The following is a 15212-nucleotide window of genomic DNA, read 5'->3' on the forward strand; positions in this document are numbered from 1 at the left end:
GATTTGGGAAGAACTGTCTTAAAATTACCCAGAATCCTATGTAAATGCAGAGTTACATGGTTCCATTTCCTTTGCTCTTTCTTCTTCCAGAAGTGTTTGGTGCTTTTTAGTATACAGATTGTGCACTTCTTTGGTTAACCTGATCCCTAATTCATTCCTTCCTTCTTTTCTTCCTTCTCTCTCTCTCTCCTTCCTTCCTTCCTTTCTTCTTTCATCCTTCCTTCCTTCCATCCTTTCTTCTCTTCCCCTCTCCCCTTTTTCCTCTTCTTGCTTTTTGGATACCAGGATTTCTATTTAGGGCCCCATACTCTTGCTCAGCTTACTTGCTCAGATGACACTCTACCACTTGAGCCAAGCTTCTAGTTTGGCATTTGTGCTGGTTAATTCTAGATAGAGATTCATGGGCTTTTCTGTTGGGTTGACTTTGAACCTTGCTCCTCAGATTTCAACCTCCTGGGTAGCTAGGATTATAGGCAAAAGCCACTAGCAACTGGCACTAGTTTTAAAACTTCTCATTTTTCTATTTGCTTGTTGTTAGTATCAATCTTTTACTCTATGATCTTGCTAAAGATACGAGTCCAAATAGAAACCTTTGCTCCCTCCCTTCCTCCCTCTCTTCCTCCTTCTTTTTCCTTTCCCTTCCCTTCCCTCTGTACTTTCTCCCTCCTTCCCTCCTTCCCTTTCTTTCTTTCCTTCCTTCCTTCTTTCCTTCCTTCCTTCCTTCCTTCTTTCCTTCCTTCCTTCCTTCCTTCCTTCCTTCCTTCCTCCTTCCTTCCTTCTTTCCTTCCTTCCTCCCTTCCTCTCTCCCTTGCTTCTTTCTGACAAGGTCTTGCTGTATAGCCCAGGATGGTCTTGCACGGTTTAAGATTATCCATGTAGACAGTCATATATACTTTTGATAGTTTTCCCTCCTGCTTTCTTTTAGGGATTCTCTGTCTTTTCTTGTCATGTTGCACTGGCTGGAACCTGCAAGTATAAATAGAAGCTTCCCCCATGATTTGACAGAGAAACATTTAATCTTTCAGCTTCTAGAACCATTGATGGCTGACCCCTTATCCGGTGACGAAGGTTGGATTATGTAAGAATCTTTTTATGCTCCCATTAGCATAACTGTGGGTTTTCATTTATAAATAAGATTAATTATATTGATTTTTTTAGAATTTGTAACTTAAATCGAATTCCATGCGACTTTGAAAACACCTTGTAGAGATGAATTGTTCATTTAGTATATTGCTGAATTCCATTTGCTGATATATTTATTGCCAAAGTTTTTTTAAAAAAATCATTCTATTTATTTATTTATTTTTTGCATACCTGTATCTGATTTTGCTTACAGGGTGACCCTAGCCTTCTGGGATGAGTTGAGATGTGTGCTACCTTCTATTTTATGAAAGAGGGGTTGTGTTTTATTTTTAAGATGGGTATCAGTTATCCATTAAATATTTGTTAGAATTCAGCAGAGAAGCCATGTGGGCACAGAGGTATTTATGTTTTGGGGGGAACAGTCTATTAATTATGAATTAAATTTTGTTAGATACAGAGCTGTTCCGATTTGATACATCTTCTTGGGCCTGTTTTGTTATTTTTGCTATTTGTGACTTTTCAAGGACTTTTTCTACTTCGTCTTAATTACCAATTTTGGCATAAAGTCATTCATGATACTCCTTTGTCATCCTTTTGAATATATTTTAGGCCTTCCCTCTATGGCTTGCCTTGGCCACTTATGTTTTATATAAATATATATATATGCCTCATTGGAGATTTTCCATTGATCCCCCCCACACACACACTGGTTGTTTGTCTATTTCCTATTTTATTGGCAACTTCTACTTTTTATTTTCTTCCTTTTTTTCCAATTTAATTTGATTTTCTCTTTCTGGCTTCTTGAGTCAAGGGACTTGGAACATTGGTTTTATATTGCTTATGTTTTCTGAAATAGGTATTTTAAGCTATAATTTTCCCTTTAAGCCAGTTTTGGCTGGTCCCACAAATTTCAACATATGGACCTTCATTTTGCTTAGAGGATCTTTAACTATCCCTTGTATTAATTTATTCTTTGCCTCATGCATTCTGTAAAACTATTTATTTACTTATTTTTGTTTATCAAATGTTGGGGGAAAGATGGGCACCGGTGGCTCATGCCTGTAATCCTAGCTACTGAGGAGGCTAAGATCTGAGGATGGTGGTTTGAAGCCAGCCTGAGCTGGCTTCAAGGAAAGTCCTTGAGACTCTTATCTTCAATAGATGACTCAGAAAAAGTGGAAGTGGTGCTGTGGCTCAAGTGGTAAAGTGCTAGCTTTGAGCACAAAGAGGCTTAGGGACAGCACCCAGACCTTGAGTTCAAGCCCCAGGACACACACACACACACACACACACACACAATCTTGTGGGAATTTTCCAGGTATCTTCTTGTTATTTTTAATTTAATTCCATTACTGTCAAGGGATATTTTCTGTATGATCTTAATATGTTAAAATTTATGGCAAATCATGGTGTGACCTAAGATGTGGTCCCTCTTATTTTGCTTTGTGGTTTGAACTCAGGGCTTTGTGTTTGTGAGGAAGCCACTCGGCCATTTGCATCATGACTCTGGTCTGGCTCTCTGATGGTTGTTTTGGAGTTGGAGTTCCCTGGACTTTTCCTCCTCTGGGTTCCAGCCTCAGTCTCCCAGGTCCCAGCCGTCTGAGTAGTTTGGACTGGTCATGAGGCACAGGTGCCTGGACTACACCCTTCCTACATTGAGCTTCCCACTGTGCCTGGGAAGCAGGCCTGGACCACAACACCCGGCTTCTTTCCTGTTGAGATGGAGTTTCACTGACGTTTGGTCATTTCCCAGCCTTAGCCTCCCTTGTAACTGTGATTACAGGCGTGTGTCACCACACCTGACTATGTGGTTTATTTTAATGAAGATTCCGCAGAATGAGTTTTATAAAGCCAGTCTGGCAGACCTGCTTCGTTGTGTTCCGCAGGTCTTGTGTTGTCATATGTCTTGTCTGTCACTGAAGGATTGTTGTTGATTTTGTTTTCTGCATTTCCTCTGTGTGTTCTTCATGTTCTCTGATGCTTCGGTAGAGGCACACTTTAGATTTTAGTATTTTCTTTTTCTTTTGGTTGATCCTGGGGCCTGTACTCTGGGTCTGGGCGCTGTCCCTCAGCTCTTCAGCTCAAGGCTAGTGCTCTACCACTTAAGCCAGAGCACCACTTCTGGCTCTTTCTGCTTATGTGGTTGCTCAGGAATAAGTTGACCCTCTATCACTGAATGAACTCTTCATCTCCAACAATACTTTTTCTGGTCTGGCCACTGGTGGTGCACTCTTGTCATCCCAGCTATACAGGAGGCTGAGAAGGAGAGGATTGAGTTTCTAGGCCAATATGGGCTGAAAAGTCTGTGAAACTCCATCCATGATGGAAAATATAAATTGGGGACAAAAGCAAGACCTTGCTGGCGCCGGTGGCTCACACCTGTAATCCTAGCTTCTCAGGAGGCTGAGATCTGAGGATCGAGGTTCAAAGCCAGCCCGGGCAGGAAAGTTTGTAAAATTCTTATCTCCAATAAACCACTAGAAAACTGGAAGTTGCACTGTGGCTCAATAGGTAGAGTGCTAGCTTTGAGCTGAAGTACTCAGGGACAGCACCCAGGCCCAGAGTTCAAGCCCCACAACCAGGGGCGGAAGGGAGGGAAGCAAGACCTTGTCTTAGCAATAACCAGAGCCCCAAAACCTGGGAATGTGGGGGAAGTGGTGGATTTCCTGCCTGGCAAACACCATGTTCCAAGTTCAAACTCCAGTCCTAAGTGGAGGGGCATCTGCCTTAGCAAATGGGAGGCCCTCAGTTCAACCTCAGTTCTGCCAGAACAAGAACCCTTTTCATAATCTATCTTTTTCAGCCTTGTGCTTTCAAAGCTTATTTGTGCTTATATGTTTATGGTGTCTTTTTGTAGACAGTGTATGGGTGCATCTTATCCATGTTGTCTTTTCCTATTAATTATAGCATTAAAATCTCTAAGTGAGGGTCACAATATATTTTAAGTTTAAATCTATCACCTTTTCCTCTTTTTTTCTATTTGTCCTAGCTGTTATTTGGCCATTGTTCCTTCTTTGATGTGAGATCTTCTCAGTTATTCCTTTTAACCTCCTGTATCTGTCCAGTTTGCTCTATCTCATTGCTTTTTCTTAATCTAGTAATTTTAAAGACAGCTGAAGATAATCACACAAGCCATTTCATATTTGGTCTTACTCTCAGGTCCTAGGGTTGAGATTTTCTTGAGTTGGATGGCTATGGATTCATTTAAATTCTTATTACTTTTTTACCTGAAAACCTCTTTATTTCACCTTCAGATGTATAGAAATAAAATTTTTTTTACTGGAATTATAGATGTATATGTTTTTGTGTGCTAGTGCTGGGTCTTGAACTCAAGGCCTAGGGGCTCGCTCAGCTTTCTCCCTTAAGGCTGGCACTCAACCACTTGATCCATACTTCTACTTCCTGATTTTGGATAGTTAATTGGATATGAAAGTCTCTCAGATTTGTCTTCCCAGGCTGGCTTCAAACCTCCATCCTTCAATCTCATCCTCCTGGGTGGCTGGTTTTACAAGCATGAGTTACTAGTGCCTAGCTGGGTTTCTGTTTTTGAAGTTGTTGGGCTTGGTATTCTGGGGAAAACATCCTTGCCTTCCCCCCCCCCCCCATGTGTCTACTGTGTGTCAGCTGCTGTGAGCCGTGTGCACAGCTGGACACAGCGTGTGCCATCACAAGGGATTCCTGGGCCACAGGGCACACGCAGAACAGGGTCTGGACAAGGCACTGAGCACCAGCTCTCAAGGAAGGCCAGTGCCACCCACCACAGGTTGGGGCCCAAGGGGTGGAGTGGGGTATGTGGGGGGATCTGAGGCTGTGCCTGGCCTCCAGCCAGAAAGCATGGGACATGCGCCAGACCCTGTCTCCCTTGGGTTGACAGGTGAGGCTGAGCTGCTGGGATGGAGGCCCCTGGCCTGCTCCCTCCCTGGGGCGACTCTCAAATCTCTCTTCTTTGGTTCTAGGACTGGGCGGGGGGAGGGGGGAGGAGGAGCAGACTCTGCCCCTGGGGGCCTAGGAGAGGAGGTCAGCCTAAAGGCGGCCTGGCTTTCCCGGGCCCGTGGGCAGCAGAGATCCCACCTGATGTCTGATTCCTCTTCTTGATGAGACAGCTCCTAGTGGTGCTGTGTATGGAGTCAGCATCTGGGCATGGGGGAGGCAGCCAGAAAAGGGACCTTCAGACTCACTGAGGCCCTGAAGGCTGGGGCTGGGGATACAGAAAGTCTGTGTGGTGTGGGGTGGCAGGAGTCAGGGGGCGTGTGGTGGGGCCGGCAGGGGTCAGGCTGGGCAGCCGCAGGCAGTGTGGAGTGTGTTTAGCTCAGGCTTGGTCCGAACCTCCTCCTCTTGGCAGATGCCCCATGACCTTGGAGGAGGGCGGTCCCAGGGCGGGATGGGCTCCCAGGTCCATCCGCGGCTGCCCCTCCCCGCATGGTGCCCGGGTGGCCGGAGCCCTCTGGAGCTCCCTCCGGGTGTTAGCACCTGCCAGTCCACCTGCTTCCCTGGGCCCCACGCAGGTGCAGAGGCGCGCAGGCTAAAGAGCGGAGCGGGGGTCGCTGGGCCCACACCGAGGGGCGGCGGCCGCAGGTGGACGTGGGCGGCGGCCCTGCGGGGAAAGAAAGGAGGCCGGCGCGCGCGTGTGCCCGCAGTGTGTGCCCATGTGCGCGCGAGTATGCACACATGTGTGCCCACGTGCGCGCGTGTGTCCGCCGGGTGCGCCCATGCGTGCACACATGGGCCCATGTACACGTGTGTGCGCGTGTGCATGCGTGCCCGTGCGCCCACGTGTGCCCGTGCGCGCGCGCGCGCCGCGTTCCTCAGGTTGCGCCGGGAGCCGCGGGCGGGGACGGCGGGCGGGTCTGGCCCGCGGCGGCGCGGAGCGCGGACCGGGCCCGGCGGGGCGGAGCCGGGGAGAGGCCCGGGCTGCATGGAGTTTCCGGGGCGCGCAACTCCGGCGGGGCCTCGGCCACGGGGCTCCGGGGCGCCGCGGGGCGGCCGGGCACATGGGCTGAGCCCGCGCGGGCCGAGGCCGCGGGAGGGGTAGCGCGGAGCGGGGGACGAGGACCGGCGGGCCGCGCCCCGCACCACGCCGCCAGCCACCCGGGGCCCGCGCCGGGCCGCGGCCGCGAGGATGCGGGGGGTGTGAGCGGCCCCGCGCCGCCGTCGCCGCCGCCGCCGCCGCCCGCCGCGCCTCCATCGCCGCCCAGCCGAGGAAGCAGCGCCCCGCGCCGCGGAGGCGCCCGGCGGCCGGGCTGCGGGGCTCCGGCCCGGCCAGAGGTGAGTGGCGCCGCCTCCCCGTCCCGGTCCCCGGCCCGGTCCCCGGGCTGCGGACGGCGCCTTCCGAACCTGTTGGCACCGATGCCGGCACCCAGCGCGCCGGGGGCGCCGGGGCCCCGCGTCCTCCCCGGCTCGGGTCCGCGGCGCGGGGGGGCGCGGGCTGACCCGGAATCCCGGGCGGCCCCACCGGGGTCCCGGCCGGCCGAGCCTCGGTGCGTGGGGGTGGAGGAGCCGCAGCGCCGCGCGTGGAAGCCTCCCGCTCCATCCGGGCCCCCGCGGCCGAGCCATGGCGGCCGGGGTCGGGGGAGGCCGGGGTCCCCGCCGGCAGCCCCGGCGCCCGGGGAGCCGCCGGCCGGCGCGGGGTGCGCGCGCCGCGGGAAGCCCGGGAGGCCTGGGCGGCCCCGCGGGGACCCGGACCCCAAGCCCCGCGCGCTCGCGCCGCCCGCGCTCCGCGTGTCCCTGCGGTTCGGATCCGGGTCCGGTGCCTCCCGGCCCGCGGCGGGGATGAACTTCCCGACTTGGCCCCACTTGGCCGCGGGGCGCCGGCAGCAGCAGGTAGTTTGAGCCGGCCGGGAGCGGCCACGTGCGCCCACCGTGGAGCCCACCTCGCGGTGGTCCAGTGGGGAGGGCGGGGAGGAGAGGGGAGGGCAGGGGAGAGGGGAGTGCAAGGGAGGGGAGAGAGGGGAGGGCAAGGAAGAGGACACCGGAGAGGAAGGGATGGGGTAGGAGAGGGCGTCCTTCTTGGACCCAGGCCCTTTGCCCCCAGTGCACCTTCCCCAGGTGCTGATTCTGCTTTTATGAAAAAAATGACAAAAGAGGCTTTCCGGGCCCGCGTTGGGGTGTGATTAGTAATGATCTGCAGTCTAGAGTGGCCTTACTGGTTAGTGGAGTTGAAATGACCTTCCTGGGGAGGAAGGGGGGGGTTTCCACCTTATGCACCGACTGACTTCCAGGGGTCACTTTGGCCGGCCCTTTCCTGACGGCTGGGGAGTGGGCTGTGGGGTCCGCAGGTGACCTCAGCTCACACCAGCTTTCTCAGGAGCACAAATCTCGTTCTCCTGATGGGCGTGTTGGTGTTTATTTATTTTTGATAATAAGGAAAGGAAGGGATGCTGGGGACAGGCATGGGAGGGCTTGCTGTTGCTCTGCGGTGCTGGTGCTGGGCAGGTCCCCGGGCTTTGTGCAGCCGCAGCCCCTCACCCCTGAGCAGCAGTCCAGCCCTACCTTGGCTTAATTGCTACCAGAGTCCCTGAGGTTGGTGGAGGCCCATTCCGACCCTCCCTAGTCTCACACCTTCTCCATTAACATGCACTTCTGGCTCATCACATACATTCTGGCTAGCCGTCAGGCAGTGGATGCCCCTCCACCCCCAGTCTAGGGGTGCCTGAGGTTGGTGGGGTTGGCCAGTAGTTGGGAAGAATGTTACCCCTTGCCAGGTAGTGGGGAACAATGGCCCCCCATGTTTAAGGAGCCAGGCTTGGTCGTGGGGCACCTGTCCAGACGAAACCCTGAAATTCTTACCTCTAGGGGTTTCCTTGTAGGAGAGCAGAGATCTGACCACCAAGGTGCCCAAGAGTCCCATGACCAGTGCCACCAGGTCCTGGCAAAGCCTGGGACCCGGGTTGTTTTAAAGAAGGAAAATACTTCATTCAGCTGGTTCCATGGAGAAGCACGTAGCCTGTCTGCGTGTGTGTGAGCATGTATGCGTATGTGCGTATGTGTGTGAATATGAGCATATAGTCATGCGTGCATGTGTGTGTGTGGTGTTTGGAATCAAATCTCCTGCTTCACATACGCTGGGCAAACACTCTGCCACTTGGGACAGGACGTCTGCCCTATTATTTCTTTCTTTCTTTCTTTCTTTTTTTTTTTTTGAGACCAAAGTTCACTAACTTTGCCCAGGGTGGATACTGAATCTGGGATCCTCTTGTCTCTGCCACCATGTATCTGAAGTTACCAGTGTGTACCCCACAGCTGGCTGTGTGCACCAGCTACTTGATGGTTGGCAGAGGAGGCACTAGTTCTTTCTGTGAGAAAAGCCTAGCTCGCAGTAATTATGGAAGAAGACCTTTCTGGACTCTCCTTGTGGGCCAGACCCTTCCCACTGGAGCTCCCTCGAGTTTCCAGACTTGGCAGTTGCATGCGGACCTGGCTGGGTGTTAGGGCTGCGTCTGAGGTTGGGCCTGGGTTCCTTCCCGGTGCTTGCTCAGGTCTGAACCAATTGTGGTGACCTCTCACCCACGAGGCCTGGCTTAGCGTCAGTCACGCAGTGTGGTGTTCTATGTTTGTTGAGTGAATCTATATCTCCGAGGCTGTGGCTGTTGCTGTTGCTTGGGATGCAGAGTCCCAAGCCAGAGGCAGCTGCCTCCCAGCCCTCACTGGGGCCCTGTGGAGCCCTGAGCCCAGCTTGGTTTGGTCAAAGGCTTTTGTTTCATTCCCATTGCTGGTACTGACTCTGCAGAGGCCCTGTGTGAACGCGGCTGTGTGCACCCATGCTGGCTGCTGCAGGTGGCATTGCCTCCCTTTGCTTGAAGCCTCTGTGCAGGGGGTCCGAGGAGACATGCTTGGGCTTCCTGGAACCTCCACGCCACACTGGCCTGGTCCTCCATCTGACCGGTTCTGGATGTGATTAGGAAGAAAGAAACTAGGGTGCGGTTGTTGCCTGCAACTGGGGTTCAGCGTGAATTGTAGTTTTAATCAGAACACTAGCAAGGACTCACTGCGTGCTGGTCGTGGGGTGGGAGATGGATGGGCTGTCATGGGCTGCTGTAACGTGTGCAGATGGGGGGGCGTGTCAGACGCAGTCAGCATGCCTGGGGGGCACAGGGGCTGTGTGACAAGCCACGGGTGCTGGTGAACTAGCTGGGTGGGAGTGGGTGCTTCAGTGTGTGGAGGCAGGGGCAGAGGGCAGAGGCCTGGGGGCGGGGGGGGGGGGATGAAGGAGCTGGTGTTTGATGTTCCTAGAGCTTAAAGCCGTAGGCAAGGGAGAGCAGGAGAAGGGGCAGGGGGGGCTGGATCCTTTGGTTGTGCCCAGGAACCCCTATTTCTCCCCAGGGGACAATGATGTGGTGACCATCGGGGCTGCAGGGGGCACACAGAGGCAGGGACAGACCACCGGCAGGACAGCGCAGGCCAGAGTCCCATGGCAAGGATGGCCCATGGGCTCCTCCAGTGGTAAGCCATGGAGGTGTGTGGTGTTCTCAGCATCCCATTATCCTTCTGCCCGGTTCTTCAGCACGGTTGGCGTTGCCGGGGTGCCCAGAGCTCAGGTTCAGGTTAGGTTTTTGGAAGGTGGTTAGGATGAGGAGAGGCTGTGGTTGGGGTCGGGGTGGGGGCGGGGAAGTCATACTAGGAGATGGTGACGTGGATTTTGGGGATCCCTGTCCTCAGAAGGGACAGCAGCAGGACTGTTAGCAGATGAGGGGTGCCGAGGGATGGGAGGCTTGGGTCTGGGTAGCAGCGAGGTCTGGGTGGAGCCAGGAGGAGTTTTTGGTGTTTCCCCCTCCCCGGGGTGGCTGGCGGGAGCTTTGGGCCCACATGACCTAGTTTAGAGATCGTCCGTCAGGGGCCCCTGGCCAGTCCGGCCTGCTAAAGTGGGTTACTTCCTCCATTGTCCTACACTCAGCCCATGCACTTGTGGGTTAAGTACTGGAGAAAATGGTGAATTAGACAGACAGAGGTCATGCTCCCCTGTTCTAGAGATGAAAGACATCGTAATTAAAAAAGTGAAATATAGAAATAAAATTACAGGGTGTAATGGAGGAGCAAGGGCTGTTTCAGATGAGGTGAACAGGAGCAGTCTCGCCAAGGGGCTGTATTTACATCAATACCAGGATGACATGAAGGGAAAGGTTGGGCCCAGACAGGAAGCTGCATGCAGTGGGGTAGCCAGCACAAAGGTGCCCCGGTGGAAGTGAGAGGGACAGGAAGGAGGCCAGTGTGGCAGGGGATGTGTTGAGCAAGGCAGGCGTGGCTCATGGGGGAGGGCTGGCTTTTGAGGCTGGAGGGGCCCTGGGAGGTTTTGAGATACGTTTGTGACATGATTTAATTTATATTTTCTGAAGATCATTTTGGCAGCTACGCACCCTGTATGCACAAGCTCAGTACAATAAAGTGAGTATTTATCCCCCAGAGTGTAAAATGAAATGCAGTGTTTAAAAGTAGCAGATGGGCAGAAAATGCTTTTCTGACCTTAATTTAGTGATTTTTAGTGTGCCAATTAAATGTGGGCACATAAAGCTCCGTGTAGTGTGGGATTTCAGCATGGCTTATAGAAGAACCATGGAAAGAAATGGACCAAAAAATGTTAGCAGCGTGTCCAGAAGTGTTGGCATGAGGGATGAGTGGTTTTTTTTTAAATGAGAGCACATATCTCTTTTATTATTATACAATACCAACTCTGCTATCACAATTGCTCCGAGCGGCGCGTGTCAGAGAATTACACCCAATACTTTTCCTGGCACTTGTTTTTGGAGATGTTAGCGCCCCACAGTTCCATGGTTCTGATTGGGTCAGAAAATAGGCCGCTCATTTTGCATGGGGCTCCTCCAAGCTTACAAACTGGTTTTTAATTAGGAAAGTAAACATTCTTTCTTTAATTCGTTTTTCCAATTGATCGTGTCGGTGTGAGTGCAGTGCTCTCGACCATCGCGGCCCTTCACGTTCTTCGCATTTGAGACGGTGTCTGGCTGTGCAGCCCATGCTGCGCGATCCCCCCGCCTCAGCCTGCTGCGCTGAGCTGCACACAATGCCTAGTCTGGCAATCCTGTTGTAGAGAAGCACTTAAAGACTCGATGAAAGCTGGTTGCTGGTAGCTCACACCTGTAATCCTAGCTACTCAGGAGGCTGAGATCTGAGGATCTCAGTTCAAGTCCAGCCTAGGCAGGAAAATCTGTGAGACTCTTATCTCCAGTTAACCACCAGAAGACAGAAGTGGCGTTGTGGCTCAAATGGTAGAGTACTTGCTTTGAGCTGAAGAGCTCAGGGACAGCGTCCAGACCCTGAGTTCAAGCCCCACAACTAGGAGAAGAAAAAAAAAAGACACAGTGAAGGTGTAAATGTGCGGAGGAACTGACTGTCTTCCTGTGCCAGATGTGCCGTCTAGACTTGCTTGGCTTTCGAGGTTGCTCCAGCGGCTGGCCCTGTCAGCTGTCACCCCAGAGTTCCTTCCTGCAGACTGGAACCGGCGACTCACTCCCCCTTGGAACAAGTTTATTAGGAAACTCGAACACCCAACCTTTCCTTTTTTGAACTCAGTGTTTACTGAGAGTGTGATTTACACTTATAAGGAATAGAGCAATTAGATATTCATTAAAAACTCATCTCTGAGCATTAAACATTATTGCTCTCACCCAGGATCCCAAAGGATTGTATCACGGTGACAAATCACTTGTACTTTTTCATTAACAAAAGTCAGGCGACAGGAAAACTTCCAAGTGCAAATTATGCAGCGAGGCTAATTATTTTGGTGGCATATTTATTTATGCAACAGAATATTATCTTTGGAAAACAGGAAAAGAAAAATAGAGTCATTTTTGCCCTGTGTCTGCAAGGGCCACAGTGTACCGGCTAACCTCGTAGCCAGGGAGGATTTGGGGTATAAGTGGGCTTGTGGACCGCAGCCATGTTCTGTAACTTTCCTATCACTACTTCAGTTAAGTGAGGTTCCCTAGTGAAGGGAAGGGTGAGTGTGGACGGTAGACGGTGGGACTTGGATTGATCCGGGGCTTGGGACCCTTGGTTAGAAAGGGTGGAGGTGAGGATGAGGAGACTTGGTGCTGGAACCGAGTCAAAGGTGTCCACTTCAGCTGGGGCTCCGCGCCTGGTACTGGTGTCCCTTCCTGCAAAGCCCGGCGCGAGGAGGCCTCGCTGTGCTCATTCCTTCCACAAAGTGTAATCTGTCTGTGTACTGATAGCACGTCTAATTACTGTGTAAACATTTTCATAGCTGACGAGCCGCTCACACATCTGCACCGCACACCCAGGCAGCCGTGGGGCCCATGCGTCTGCAAACCACCGGCCCTGCTGCCAGCCTGTTGTACTGGTGACTCGTGTGTGCACAAACACGCACATGCACTGCATGCACTGCACGCACACTCATAGGCACACATGCTACATGCGCACACATACCGCACATGCATACACATGCAAACATACCACATACACTGGCACACACATCACACACACTGCATACACAGGCATACACATGTGCACACACCAGCACCCCCCACGTCCACAGGTGCAAGTATACATAGGCACACATGCACACACACCACGTACACATGCACACACACCACACATGCACACCCACACATGGCACACACACCACACACATGCATACCCACACATGGCACACAGGCATACCAAACACACCTGCTTCTTCCCTTGAGATGGAGTCTCTTAGACTTTTCTCTTGGGCTGGCTTAGCACTGCGATCCTCCCAATCAGCACCCCACGTAACAGGAGGAGAGGTGCTCACACTGTACCCCGCTGTCAGTTGGAAAGGGGTCTTTTGGTCCAGGTAGGTCCTGACCCCCACCTCCAAGTAGGCAAAACTGCAGGTGTGAGGCACCCGGGCTTTGCTTGCATCTTCCCCGTGTTGCCAGTGAGGAGGCGGAATGCAGCCAGGGCACAGCTGAGCTCTGACTTGGGTGTGGGACAGACCCAGGCACACGCAGGGGTGGGTGACTTGGTTCAAATCTTCATCTTCACCGGGGCTCGCAAGGCAAGTGGCCCCTGCAGGAAGGACGAGGATTGGAGTTTGCTAAATCATCTGACATAGTAGTTGTTCTTCATTCAGGCACTCTCTGGAGCAGAAAGCAGCAGGGCTGGCCACTGGATGAGGATCTTTCAAGCCTATCTTGTGGCGTCTCTTCGACTCATTAGGTGCTGGCAGCTCAAGGCAGAGGCCTGCCCTTAACCACAGCTGGTGTTACCTTTCCCTGCCAGGACAGCCCCAGCTGGGTCCCTGCCAGGACCCAAACTTAGCCTGCGTCCTCACTCAGATCTGAGCCTTAGCCTGGCTCCTCTCTCAGATCTGAGCCTTAGCCTGGATCCTCTCTCAGATCTGAGTCTTAGCCTGGGTCCTCTCTGAGATCTGAGCCTTAGCCTGGGTCCTCTCTGAGATCTGAGCCTTAGCCTGGGTCCTCTCTGAGATCTGAGCCTTAGCCTGGGTCCTCTCTGAGATCTGAGCCTTAGCCTGGGTCCTCTTAGATCTGAGCCTTAGCCTGGGTCCTCACTCAGGTCTCAGCTGAGAGTCGAGAGATGTGGCTTTGATTCTCCAGCCTCACACCAACATCCCGTGAGGTACGTGGATGGCCGGGCCTTCAGCATGGAGTTGACAGTGTGTTCTGGGTGGGGCCTGACGCAAGCTGCCCTGCCTCACCCAGAACCCTTACTGGCACCGTTCCCACCCAGAATAGTCTTCCTGCGTGGAGACAGAGCCCTGGCGACGTGCAGGCGCCTGGCACGTGTCACAGCCACCATGACTCAGAAGTCACATTTCCGTGGGCCCTTTGGTCTGCTCTTCCCGTGCCAGGCTCCCAAGACGGCATGTCAGCGTCAGCAGCGACATTTTCTTACTGATGGGATGTGACGGCAGCGCGCGTGGCCTTGGGGTCTCGAGCAGGCAGGTGGGCGTCTCTCCCCAGAGAGCGTCTTTAAATAGGAGAGGAGGAGGCCTGGGAACGGGAGAGCGAAGCCCGCGTCATCACAGCTAATGCTTGCAGAAGTCATCTGCCCTAAGTCACTCACACTGAGGGGCCCAGGGGTTCTCCCACAGCCAAGGCCTGATGGGCGTGGCCTGGTGGGCGTGGTGACTGGCACAGGGCACCAATGCACCAACCCAGCTCACCCCTGCCTGTGCCCTGAGGCCCCTGCATGATCCCAGCTCACCCGTGCTCTGAGACCCTGGCAAGGTGCTTGCACTCCAGCCAGCCCTGTGTTCATGTCCACTCCATGAACGTAGACATGATAAACCTAAGTTTTTTCCTAAGTTGGACCCAGGGAGCAATGAACACTGGCGAATACAGCTAACAACAAGATTAGAATGGAGACTAATGAAATGCTCTAACAACTGCAACCAAGGGAAGACCTTGCCCGGCTACTGCACATTTCCCCCAGAACCAGCTGGCCACAACTTTCGTCATGGCTGTGTGTCTTCCTTCTTCCAGCCTGATGTTTATGTGGGAAGTGTGTGAGAGCAACAGAGACAGAGAGACAGAGAATGCGCAGTGTGAATTTATAAGATGGATGGCTCCTTCTCACCAGAGCCTCTCAGCAGCCACATTTGTGCCCTTTCCTTCTCGAGAACTTTTCCTTGCTCGAAGGAACCGTTTTCCTTGGGTGGTGCTAGGGCTTGAGCTTCCCCTGCAGGTGCTCTACCCCTTGAGCCAGGCCTCTGGCCCCTCTTCATGTTGGTTATTTTTCAGGTAGGATCCACTTCCTGCCCAGGCGGGCCCAGCCATTGTGCTTCCTCCTAGCTGGGATGGCGTGTGTGTGTGTGTGTGCACACACTGCTCAGTCCCTGAGTAAGGTGTAGTCTTACAAACTTGTATGCCGAGGCTGGCCTTGAACCATGATCCTCTGGTCTCTGCCTCTCAAGTGAGTAGGATTACAGGCCAGAGTCACTGTGCCCAGTTAGCAGCATTTCATGGTTCCTCTTGGGCATATCCAAACCGACTGCCTGACTACCCTTGTATTATGGTGTGGTTTGATCATACATGTCAGGTGTTTCTTTCTGGAAGTTTCCAGTTAGTACTTTTGAGCAGTGGTTGACTGTGGGTCCCTGAGGCTGTTGTAAGCAGAGCTGTGGATAAATGGGGGGGGGGGGGAGAGGGAAGGAGGGCGGTTACTGTTGCTGCTGA

General features: G+C 53.1%; 1 protein-coding gene across 1 annotated transcript in view; it reads left to right on the top strand.

Annotated features, from left to right (window-relative positions):
- Nucleotides 1–6303: 6303 nt before the first annotated feature.
- The window catches only part of Caln1 (calneuron 1), a 127533-nt gene continuing 118624 nt past the window's right edge, over nt 6304–15212 (top strand). The window contains exon 1 of the mRNA XM_042688142.1: nt 6304–6348. The gene's annotated coding sequence lies outside the window, so the exon portion shown is untranslated. The remainder of the gene's footprint in view (nt 6349–15212) is intronic.

Source organism: Dipodomys spectabilis, unplaced genomic scaffold, assembly GCF_019054845.1.
Source record: "Dipodomys spectabilis isolate Male_0828 unplaced genomic scaffold, ASM1905484v1 ptg000112l, whole genome shotgun sequence".
Taxonomy (NCBI): Eukaryota; Metazoa; Chordata; class Mammalia; order Rodentia; family Heteromyidae; genus Dipodomys; species Dipodomys spectabilis.